Genomic DNA, 13,672 nt, shown 5'->3' with positions numbered 1-13,672 from the left:
AAGCAAAATTGAAAAAAAAAGTTTACAATATAGTATATAAACTACAATAAAAGGAATTATATGAAAATATCATATTATATTGTACAGGCAACGTCTTAACTTTTGAATTGGGTATAAAAATGGGAAGGGGGTATACAGGGGGTAAAGAGGGGGTAAAAAAGGGAAGACGATAGTGTTGCCAGAACAAAAAATACAATTGGCCATTTTTATATTTTTTTATTTTTTTACTTTTTTCAATTTTGCTTACAATGGATTCGTAATATTTTTCTGATTCTAAAGGTATATATGAACCCATGTTTTTTATGTCTGTTTGAGAAAATATTTAGGTCTAAAGTTTTTATTAAACCGAGGTTAAAAAAATAGATTTTTTCAATAATTACTCAACAGAATTTTAAAAGTAAGGTGTCAAATTAAAGATCTTACTATTTTTGTTCTTACTGGCCATTTTCTTCTTTTATTTTGTTGCGTTTTAGTACCTTAAAACCGACTTAATTATTTTTTTAAAAAACTTAAATTACTTAAAAAATAAGAGGTCTACAAAAAAACCGATTGCATATCTGAATTCTATGAAAAATTTTACATCTACTACTTACTAAAAGAACCGGCTAGCCATAAAAAAAAAAGTTGATACACCTTCTTTAAAAGGAAAGATATTTATGTAGACAATTTTTTCAACTTACTGGTATCAAGTAAATGCAGCCTTACTAGCTCCATAAAAATCAATCAGCTGTCTAATTTAGCCCAAAAATAAATGATTATTGCTTGAAACCTGTCGATAGTTTCCCTCATAGTCTCTTCTGAACAACCTCCCTCCCACCTGACCGATTTTAAAAGTTTTATTTCGTCCAGTTTTTAAAGGGCGTATTCTTATAATAAAGTAACAGGATGTTTGTCTCTTTGCCTGTTTGTACCGAAGGATCTTACTAACCGCTGAAACGCTATGGGTCTTCTTTACAGGATAGCTTTTCATAGGTCCAGGGATGGTTTTTAACTATTTTGTGGGTGGGTGCCACCATCCTCCCAAGAGACCCCTCCCCTTTTTAACCCTTTTACCAGAATAGTACCCCCTTATTTTTTACTAAAGAAACTTATAGTAGAGGGGGGATTTAGGTGGTCATATAGAGCCTTTGTGGAAAAGCATCAATATGTCTTTTTATAATTAATTATTTAAATAAATTTGCCTATAATTACAAAATTTACATAACATTTCTGTTACGGGGCCAAAAATGGACTAAAATTAGAATAACTAATTTCTAAAAGCGAAGCATTTACAAAAGTATGACGTATGTTCGGCCGTACATTCATAACATTAGTTTGTTATGTTTGTAGTTTATAATAGATATTATTCTACAACATAAAGAAGAAAGTGTTTTGTTTGACAGTTAAGATCTCACTAATCACAGAACCGATTGGGTTTACTTTTTTAGGAAATTTTATCGCATGCATGGTTTTGGGCTATTTATTTTAAGTTAAGTCTTAGAATGGTTTCAGGCTATTTCCCTTCCCACTTCAATAAAAGACCCTTTAGATGCTGCAGGTGCATTCAAAATAATATTATAAGCGTAACAATTCTATGATTATCAGAAAATTTATTTAAAATATGCCTCCAAAAATAGTTTCATTCTTGTGTAAGCTCTGATTAGAATATGCTTGATTTTAATATTAGTGGTTACTTCTAGGTTCAATGAATATTTTATGAAACAGTTGGGGAATTTAGTATTCTTTTCATTTTTTTTTTCATAAAAGCGGCCACACTCCCAAAGGACGAAGACCAATCTGTACAACTTTTGCACCACTTTTGATTCATGTGGCGTCATAAAATGAGGGAGATGAGAGGAGAAGTGGGAGATGAGATCAAAAGTGGTGCAAAAGTGGTACAGATTGGGCTTCTGGGTAAACTTGGGTTGGGGGGGAGGACAGTTAACAGTTAAGAAATTTAGTATTCAGTTGAATTTTTCTCCTACTAGAAGCTTTGCTCCCAGAGGCCTCTGGGTAAACTTGGGGGAGGGATTGGATATGAGAGAAAATTGACCCTAAAATTTTTTTGGAGGCATTTAGGTGCAAATTATCTTGTGAGGGAGGTTGTATCATACCCAAAATAGATGCAAACCTTCCAAGGACCTACAAGAAGCTATATTGTAAAGAATAACATTATAATATATGCTTAATTTAATATTAGCAGGGAAAAGGGAATGTGATTCTTCTGACAAACAGTTCTATCTAAGTGAAAATTTCCCTCAACCTCCTTCCCTTTTTTCTCCTCTTCTTACCCACTTATCTTTTAGCTACACCAAAAAATAAGTTTTACTCCAACTTTACTCCAAAAAAATATTTAATTTTTGGCAATTTCAAATAGAATTATTGGGCTGAATAGCAGCCCCTGAATATTAGTAGTAATATTTGTAGGTTGAACATTAAGCTATATAAGTTGGAAAGAATTTTAATGTATATAATAGATTTGAATTCTGCATAAAAATTTAAGGATTTTTTTTATAAAATTCGCTTTTTGTATAATTCTTTATCTAAAAGTGCAAATACAATTTAAGTTAATTAATTTTGACATCTGTGATTGGTGGGTTGAAAACAATATGCACTCTGATTGGAGAAGCTTAAGTTTTGTACATCATTCAACCAAATAGAGCTCAGGTAGTTTCCAATCCACCTATCCTATCTGTCAAAATTAATTAACTTGAATTGTATTTGCGCTTTTAACCCATTAGTGCCGAACCGGGCATTAAAACCCGGTTCCAAAAAATGGAAAAAAAAAACGGTTTCCGGCTTCATAATTGCATCATTCTCAGGATGAATCCCCCCTCTACTACCCTGGCTTTGATTTCCCCCTGGAGCAGGCAGTTTAGCTTACTTCCGTTTGCCATTATAGCTCAACAAAATTTGAAAATCATAAAATTCAAAATACCCCTTCTAACTTTTTTGTTTTTATAGTAAAGTTGCTGATTTTTTTCGTGAAATCTAATGTTTATTGACAAGTACATCTATTTGTGAATTCGTTTTATTCAAATTATTATTTTTTATATGATTTTTTTATCGTTTTTTTACGCCCTATTATGACCAGGTTCGGCTTGGCCATAAATACCCGACAGTTTTAAAACCCGGCTCGGTTTTGGTTTTTATTACCCGGTTTTAACTTTTCAACCAATAAAAATAACAGTTTACGTCATTAGTAAGGGTTTGAGCCACCCTAATAACCCTAGTAATCTCTGTAGGTGTCACCCAATAGTTTTATTCTCGTTTTCTGATATGTAACACCCAAATTTTATATGTTCTTTTTTTGTAGTGTGTCTCTTTTAAAACTTTGAGCAACGGGTTTTTTTACCCGAAAACGGCGGCACCTATAGCCGAAACACTAAATTTGAAATAAATCGCTTCGTATATTACTTGTAGCTCTATAGATTACATGAGGTTGTGTAGTTTTCAATTACAGATCGTATCAAAGTTCTTAAAAGTGTTCATCTCACTTTGGGCGTCCAAAAATTACATTTTTCGATTTTTGGTTGAAAGAACCGGGTTTTTACTACAAAACCGGGTTTTAATGCCCCAAGAAACCTCCCAAAACGGGTAATAATGCCTGGTTGGTATTTATGGCCAGGCCGAACCGGGTTTTTTTGCAACTTTCCTGTGCACGCCACTAGAGCAAAACAAAAAAATTTGAATTCCGTTTTTACCATTATAAAGCTTCCCTGAGATTTTCAGCTCGATCGGCCCATAAAAGTGGCGCTCGGCACTAATGGGTTAAATAAAGAATTAAATAAAAAACTAATTTTATAAAAAGATCCTTAAAATTTTATGCAGATTTCAAATCTATTATATACATTAAAATTATTTCCAACCTATATAGATTATTGAACATTTTATTTATACAATTATAATTTTTTTCTGTTCTTTTTTTGCATGTAACAAGCTGCGCGAATATGGTACTCCTTTACAATGTAACTTTGACAATTTTGATGGACTGTACCAAAAGACTTAGATATTCCCTTTTCTCTTACTTATAATGTCGAGCATCTAATAAAGCAGTAGCAGGTACAATTTGTAATGCCTTCGGCTATTACTGGGTATGGGCCACATTACCTACCCTAATAATAATAATAAGTTTGGATTAGGTGTATTATTTATTTGGATTAAATAATAAAACCGCATTCACGCGCCTAACTGGTAAATTATAAAGTTTCCAATGAAAACCGCTCAGATAACAGAATAATATAAATATTTTGAGATCAAATTTGCAGTTCTATTAGCTTTTAAACGACTAGATGTATAACAACTTTTTGTTTAAAATAAGTAAAAAACATGTTTTTTACAGGATTGCTTGAACAACAACTTTGGGGGTGGAATAAAATCGCCAAAGGGAAAGTAACGATGCTATTTTCATACTCAAGATGGATAGCTATACAGGTGTTTCTTTAATGTTATTGTTATATTCAAGATAGCTATACAGGTGTTTCTTTCATGTTACTGTTATATTCAAGATAGCTATACTGGTGTTTTCAATTACAACAGGGTAATGATATTAATAGAGGAATACGGGAAATGCCGTTGCCCATAAGCAAGCAGGCCGAGCAGCTTCTGTCACTATTGAATATTTATAACCAAATTTTTTTTTCGCTTTCTGTTTACTTTACTTTCTTTGTCATTCCAGTATTTTGTTTGATTTAATTTGTATAGCTTGTGGTTAGGCCCCTAGAGGTCTCCAGGGCCACTTTTCAAGCTATTTTAAGATCAGTTAGGCGGCGCTATTTATTTTTTTGGGGAATTTGGTGATTTCTATTGGGGAGTGATTGTGTTTTTCCCCCAAAATAGGACCTATGAGTATTACACTGTAAGATAGAAACATTTCATTTCAGCGGTACAGACACACATACAGATCCTGTTATTAAACAAATTAATTTTAAAAGTTGAGCATGTTTGTGATAACACTAGCTGTTAATGGTTTTGTTATACTAGTAAAAATGTGAACCAAGCCCTAATTTCTACATGAATTACTTCGCTCAAAAAATGCTGAGATTTCCAGGTTTTAAAAAGATATTAATGGATACTTTTTGGTAGCGAAGTTACCCTGTATTTTGAAATGTTCGTTCGTTTGTAAGGAAAGATTAAGGGAAAAACATGAATATTCTCGGGAATATTTTTGGGAAGATGATTAGTGTCCCTCCACAGATTATGACGTCATATGATAGAATAACCAATGAGAGGCCAGCATAAATTTTACCATTGGTCAATTACGTGTATGCTCTATGAATCACTTTGGTAACACTACAAAGTGTCTAAAAAAATCAGTCATTAAAGGGAAACCCCCTAAAAAAAGAGATGGATAATCCCTTATTTTTATGACGTTTCATGGGTGATTTTGAGACACTTTGTCTTTCTGTCAAGTCACAATTGATGGTGCTTTGCTAAATGATGTTTTTATCAACTAATTTTTCTCTGGCTTTGAACTCTCTAGATCCGGCCCTAGATCAAATTTCGGAACCTGAACTCTCAAAAATAGCCATAAACATGCCTTGCTCCAAAAAAATACTCCCTGAAAACTTTAGACTTATTACTTTAAACAATTACTTCAATTGCATAAATTTTGTATGTAATTTGCAATTTGTTGGTCTTTTTACAACTTTTCTATTAATCTTGATTTAATTGGGTTTTTTTGTCTGATTTTTAAAAACTGATCCCATGTCTGTTTTACTATGGAATTTGAGACATCGTGTGTTGCCATAGCGCGAAGAAGATTGCGCCAAGAGTCGTTCCCGCGACCTAAGATGCCGTAGATGACATGCAGAGCCCTGCTGCTAGGGGGGTTTGGTCATATTGCGATACAACCTAAGTTCAAGTGAATTAGAGGATACATTTCTTATTATTTATCAAAGTTATAAAACTTGATTTGAAGCAAAGCTTAAGAAATTAAATATGGACTGAAAGTGCTCACTTTTAATTGTTTATTATTTAGTTTTTCTACAATGACGAAAAAACAAAATATAAAAGTTTTAACCCTATTTTAGCTAATTTTTATTTGTTATGTTAAAGGCAAACAAATTCTTAATATTGGAATGACATTAATATGTAACTTTAAACAATTATGTACCTTAATTGCATTTGCCGGATTCATATTGCTATTGCTAGTTTTAGAATAAATAATAGTACCACAGCGGTCACATTTTTTACTTCCCTGATATTTTATTATTGGCAACTTTATTTTTCTATCTCTGTTCTTTAATATAAGATAACAGAGCAAAGAAGGATAGTGATATTTAAAATAAGGATCTGATTCTCTGATTCATGTCTACATTTTACCACCAAATCTTACTTCATTTTAGTCAATTTGCTTACTTTATTGAACAGTCATTTGTGTTTTTAATTTAGAAATAATCAATCTAACATATAACTCAGATTCAAGTCTTATTCTGAGAAGGAAATAAGATATTGTTATTTTGTATTAAAGGGTCAACAAGTCAACAGAACAAAATACTATGTAAATAGAATTGTATAACACTTAGATTTAAAATTGAACACAAAACCTTTTTTAAATTTATTCTTCTTTGCTTTTATGGCTTTGGTAATGCTTATTCAATAATTTGTTGTAACCTTTCCAATGAATTAGAAGCATTAGTTTAAACAATATAAATAAATGTCTGCTTCAATTCATACTATGACATAAAAATTATACCTACTGCTGTTATGTCTGGCATTAGACACTAATAATTAACCTTGGGGGAATGCCTGGTCCAAAAATAGGTGCAACTTTTTCCATTATATAGTTAGGACTTCCATGCAATTAAAGGGTTGGTCGTCTGTTGGATGTTACTTAACCTTATTCTATTGTGGAGGCATTTAAGTACAACTTGGGAATGTAGTAAAAGGAAATCCATCTAGTGCAACAACTGGGTACAGAATTAATTAAATTTTTTCTTTCTCATCAGGTCTCTCAAGAAGTAAAATAAATAATTTCTGGTCTTAGCAAAAAAATGTCATAGTATGAGTTCCACTCTACGTTTAGTACAACGAGTACAATAAATTAATTAAACATGATAGTTTAATTGTACTATCAAAAGAGATTGAACATACTCTTGTTTTTGATGAGTACGGGGCACAACCTGGGAATGTGGTAGAAGGAAAACTATCTAGTGCAACAACTGGGTACAGAATTAATTAAATTTTTTCTTTCTCATCAGGTCTCTCAAGAAGTAAAATAAATAATTTCTGGTCTTAGCAAAAAAATGTCATAGTATGAGTTCCACTCTACGTTTAGTACAACGAGTACAATAAATTAATTAAACATGATAGTTTAATTGTACTATCAAAAGAGATTGAACATACTCTTGTTTTTGATGAGTACGGGGCACAACCTGGGAATGTGGTAGAAGGAAAACTATCTAGTGCAACAACTGGGTACAGATTCAATTAAATATTTTCTTTCTCATCAGGTCTCTCAAGAAGTAAAATAAATAATTTCTGGTCTTAGCAAAAAAAATGTCATAGTATGAGTTCAACTCTACATTTAGTACAAGGAGTACAACAAATTAATTAAACGTGATAGTTCAATTGTACTATCAAAAGAGTTTGAACATACTCTTGTTTTTGATGAGTACGGGGCACAACCTGAGAATGTGGTAGAAGGAAATCCATCTAGTGCAACAACTGGGTACAGATTCAATTAAATATTTTCTTTCTCATCAGGTCTCTCTGGGTCTCCCTCTCCAGTTGGGAGTTTGAAAACAATACTCCATCCGTCTGTACGTCCATCTGTACGTTCGTATGTCTATCTGTCAATAAGGGAAAAGTTCTATCATTGATTTAGGCATGTTAGAATTGTTTTACCGATTTTAAACTTTGTATGATGATAATAATTAACAAAAAGTCAGTATATCTATGCTAAACATGTATTTTATCATATTCATCTGAATGTTTGAAATATGAATCAAAGGACATGCAGCAAGGTACAATGTAACTAGTAAAGCATCTCAAGAATCATTTGTTTATAGTAAGTATGTCCTATAATTAAGCAATTTTGCATACAATTTCTTTAGTTCTTCCTTCTGATTTTTAAGCTTTGCCTTTTTAGATGTTGTCATCCTTGCTGTTCAATCATCTGATATTCATCATAAAAAAATAATTATTAATGTTTATTTTGGTCTGAAGATAAAGTTCTTGTAATTTTTTGTTCCGAATTGTCTGTGCTTTTCATGTAAGCTTTATAGTTACCTTAGGGTAGTTTTAAGCCATTTCACGCTCCTTTAGAGGTTAGTATCGAAACAAAGCTGAATCTTTAAATCATTTAGTGCAGCCACTGCCAATGCTGCAGCCACAGCCGCTGCCTTAGCCGCCGCAACTGCCAGTGCTGCCAATAAAATGAAAGAAACTTGTGTTTACCTGCCGCTCCGTCTGTGTGCCTATAAGACAATGTGTAATAAAGTTTCCAACATGGTAATTAAAAGTGTGAAGTAATGGTAATTAGTACCATGGCATACGAGAAAAGTAAATGCGCCAAAAAAAATTATTCACTTTCATTCATTTAACGTGTGTGTTTATATGTCTGTTCATTTGTCTATTCTGCGGTCCTTATTTCCATTTTGTTCAAATATGTACTTTGTGTTTAAGCACCCATCATACTGTAAGTCCTATTGATTTTAAATTTTGCATGGAGATTCTTTTGCTATGTAGGTGTAATTGCTAAGGTGTAAAGTCACCTAATCTCTGGGGAAAATTTAATAAAATTTCTTAGGCTAGTCTTGAAGTTGGGATTTTCTAGGTTAGGTTAGCCTAAAAACTTATAGGGTTTGCCATTTGAAATGTTTTATTTTTAGTTGTCATTTTGTTCATCAACTTATCATTTTATGCCTGAAGAAGAGACAAGAGAAAATACAGATTAGATTTCTGTGTTTTTAAGGATTGTCTTTTTTGCTTTTATTCGTTTATTAAACAAAGTACAAGAAAGAGAGATCATTATTTTGATGAGACCTAAGCCGAAAAAGCAAACAAAAGTATTTCATTAAACAATTTATCAAGTACTAGCGATACGCCCCCTAGAGGCCTCTAGGGGCACTTGAGGAGAGGAGAGTCGAATTTTATACCCTAATTTATTATTTTAGATTTTAAAAGAAAAAGTAAAAAAAAATTGGGGGGAATTTTTTTTATGGGGGGGGGGGTCAGTAAGGATTCATCCCCTTTCATTCCAAATAAACGGAGGAGGGGGTTGTGTCCTTAGAGGGAAACCGCCGGGACAAGTTAATATAATATTTTCGGCCATTAACCTTCCTTCATATTTGAACTAAAAGGTACATTAAACCTACAGAATGTATTTTGTATTCATAATGATTTAGGCTTTATACAGGGATGGAGGGGACAAGGGACTCTAAAATTACATTGGTAACCAAAGTTTCATAACCTTAACTAAAAAGATACTTTTGTTGAATTTTAATGACCAATAATTCAAATTTTTAGAAAGGTAATTTTGTATTTCATCATTAGGGATGTACATAAATTTTTTGTGCATTGTCTTATCCCTAAAAATCCCTGTCTTTTAATAATAAAATACCTTTCAAAAATACATATTTTTGTACAGTTTAGAGTTAAGACATTTTACCCATATGTTTCGTCATCATATCACTGAATAAAAATATTAAAGCAAATGTGTAGCAAATATATAATATTGTAAAATATACAAACAGTTGTCTGCAGATAGGAAAACAACTATTGGCTGAAAAGTAAGGACATTTAATTGAATAAACCTTACCAACCTATCAAAAAAGTACCCAAAGTTTTTACCCCCGAATTTTAAAAAAGCAACAATATAGCTTTGGTTACTAGTGTAATTAACAGTACAATGTCCCCTCCCTCCCTGGTTCAAACTATAAGGTGTAGACTGTTTGAATAAAATTGAAAAGCAATCATGTCCAGGAATACAGAGATAGGTCAATCCCCAATTATCCCCAAAAACTTACATGGACATTGCTCAGCCTTTGATAGCTGGTAAATATTGAGAGGAATAAAGGGTTGTAGATTATTTTACTGCCATTGTCCATCTACACCCTGAACACTACTTTTATCAATCTATCCATTTAACATCTTTACTGGGGTGTAACATCTTTTCCACAACTGAACCTCTTCATTTTTTTAATAAAAAAAAGGGAGAAGAGGATTTTTTCTCCTCTGCGAAATCTCAATTAAAGGCCATAATAATCTGGAGACTATAATTTTAGTGTCCTAATTCTGTGGAGCTAACATGTACTATATATAACCTAACCTCAACTGACTTACATTAAAAAGAATCATACAGAAACTACATCACATCCATTTTTTCAAAATAAGGGTGGGGTGGAGGGGTTCTGTGCTCGATTTGGCATTTTTAAGAAATCATTGATAGTGTTAGTCGAACGAAGGGATAGAACACCAAGCATAAATAGGTGGAAAATTGGGATAAAGCCATATGAATAATTTTAAAATATCCGAAATATGTCTGTCTGAGTGTACCAAATGATCTCGTTAACTGCTAAACTGATATGATTCTCTTTTACACTATATAATCATCATATAGGTAAGTTTCCTATCCATATATCCCTGAGAGAGAGAGAGAGAGAGAGAGAGAGAGAGAGAGAGTATAATACAATCATGAGTCTATCCATCATATAGGTAAGTTTCCTATCCATATATCCCTGAGAGTATAATACAATCATGAGCCTATCCATCATATAGGTAAGTTTCCTATCCATATATCCCTGAGAGTATAATACAATCATGAGCCTATCCATCATATAGGTAAGTTTCCTATCAATATATCCCTGAGAGAGAAAGAGAATATAATACAATCATGAGTCTATTCATCATATAAGTGAGTTTCCTATCCAGATATCCCTGAGGGTATAATACAATCATGAGCCTATCCCTCATATAGGTAAGTTTCCTACCTTCCTGATGAGTCTATTCATCATATAAGTAAGTTTCCTATCCATATATCCCTGAGGGTATAATACAATCATGAGCCTATCCCTCATATAGGTAAGTTTCCTATCCATATATCCCTGAGAGTATAATACAATCATGAGCCTATCCATCATAGGTAAGTTTCCTATTTATATATCCCTGGGAGTATAATACAATCATGATTCTATCCATCATAGGTAAGTTTCCTATCCATATATCCCTGAGAGTATAATACAATCATGAGCCTATCCATCATATAGGTAAGTTTCCTATCAATATATCCCTGAGAGAGAAAGAGAATATAATACAATCATGAGTCTATTCATCATATAAGTAAGTTTCCTATCCATATATCCCTGAGGGTATAATACAATCATGAGCCTATCCCTCATATAGGTAAGTTTCCTACCTTCCTGATGAGTCTATTCATCATATAAGTAAGTTTCCTATCCATATATCCCTGAGGGTATAATACAATCATGAGCCTATCCCTCATATAGGTAAGTTTCCTATCCATATATCCCTGAGAGTATAATACAATCATGAGTCTATCCATCATAGGTAAGTTTCCTATCCATATATCCCTGAGAGTATAATACAATCATAAGTATAACTATCATATAGGTAAGTTTCCTATCCATATATCCCTGAGAGTATAATACAATCATAAGTATAACTATCATATAGGTAAGTTTACTATCCATATATCCCTGAGAGTATAATACAATCATGAGCCTATCCATCATAGGTAAGTTTCCGGCAACGCTAATTTTTCTATACCATCTTGATTATGGAGTAAACCCAGGGATTTTAAGGGATAAGATAAATTGATATAAATTCCCAATAGTGATAAACAAAATGATCTATTCTGTAGAATAAATTGTTGGTTAAAAGTTTGGACATCAACCATTAAAGGGACCCAAAGTTTAGGAGCGATATAATACTTCGGGTACCAGTGTAATTTGAAAACAGTAAAAGTGTCGAACTATGACGTCAGAAAAAAATAACAATTAACCAATAAGAAGCCAGTATTCACTGTGGTAAAATATATAGCGGCCTCTCATTGGTTAATTGTTAATTTTTTCTGACGTCATAGTTCGACACTTTTACTGTTTTAGTGTAATTTACAGTCCAATGTCCCTTACCTCACTGGGTAAACCAAAATGCTCCTTCTTATATTTAATGATTTTACTATATCAACCTAAGAATGGTATTTGCTAATAAAAAAACCTAAAAAATTTTAAATTGATGTTATAACAGTATGTCTTTTCTGTCATTAAATACCATCGCGTCGACATGAAATTAAATTTTTATGGCAATACGATAATTGTTGTGGGTTATAGGGGGATTGAATACCCTGGAAGATGAAATCGCCACCTTAATTTTGCAATGATGGTAATTACATCTCGTGCAATATATTTTTATCAAAAAATTAAAGTTTCTTTGTAGTTTTTTTTTTGTTGTATCAAACTTAATTTAAAGGCGTGTAGTTTATAAATGATGCTTTTTCTTATTCTCTAATGACTTCTTTTATCAACAAAAAAATTGAATAATTAATAATGACACCTTAAGAAGATATATAACAAAGTTCGCCATCCACTGTCATAATTAGAAGATGTGCAATTAAAACCATCCTCTTAAAACAAATATATATCAGCCACCTTAGACAATGACAATTGTTGTAAAAATCAACAGCGCTTTCACACAAACTACCTTGTTGACCACTGATACCACCCAACCTATTTTTTTTAATAAATTAATAGTAAATTGTCTGTTTATTGATTAGAACAGGATTAGGGCACCAAATTGGTCAAGTCCTCTGCAGGGGTTAGGCATGGGACAAAATCTACCCCCAACTCTTTTTATTTTAAAAGGGGGGAGGGGTATCAGTTCCCAAAAGAAACTGTTTCTGGAAGCATAAATTAGCGGGTGCCGAGCCCTGATAGGAAGACTCGGTGACACTCTCATCATTTAAAGTTTTTTAGATAAATTAAAACTTCCTAACTTCTAAGGCGTGGTATAATTTAGAATGATCTGAAGGGAGAAGACAATGAACGATAAATTGATGTACTCTCTAATAATAGTAAACATAATAAAACACATTTCACACATTTTGTATAGGTTAAAATTATTGGTTGAAAGTTATGACACTGATTAAAGTACCCAAAGTCTTATTTTGTAGCGAACTATGGACAAAAACTTTGGATATCTGTATAAACTAAAGTCCAAAGTTCCCTCAAATTTAAATTTAGTTTTTTGAAGTAATATTTAAAGTGGGGTGTGGGTTATTTCTATTAGGAGTATGAAGGCACTTTCCCAAAAGTTAAATCATTTAGGTTCAGCTGTTAGTGAGATCCTAGATCACACACACACGCATATACATTCTGTTACTTTTTAGATAAGGATGCAATTTCATAAGAGCATAAAAATGTACTTAAACACAAAAGCGGGGTAGGAAATCGCTTTTCCGGTATGTCTTCGAAACCGATGAATATCCGCTGGATTAAAACCAATTATGGAAAATCATGTATAGTATTATATTACAGATAATTTAATCTTTTAACGAATGTTACAACAACAATAATAAAAAAAATACATTTTTTTTAGCTCCGAGTGGTCGGATCTTATATTTTTTTTATTTTAATATCCGCGGAAAGCTGTCTATAATACGATGTCTTAGATAACTATTAAAATTTAAACTTAATGATGCTACTATTTCTCTTAACAATGTCTAAATTAAAGT

Source organism: Acartia tonsa, chromosome 13 (genome assembly GCF_053477335.1).
Source record: "Acartia tonsa isolate MP-2025a chromosome 13, ASM5347733v1, whole genome shotgun sequence".
Lineage (NCBI taxonomy): Eukaryota > Metazoa > Arthropoda > Copepoda > Calanoida > Acartiidae > Acartia > Acartia tonsa.
This window is presented reverse-complemented; position numbering follows the sequence as displayed.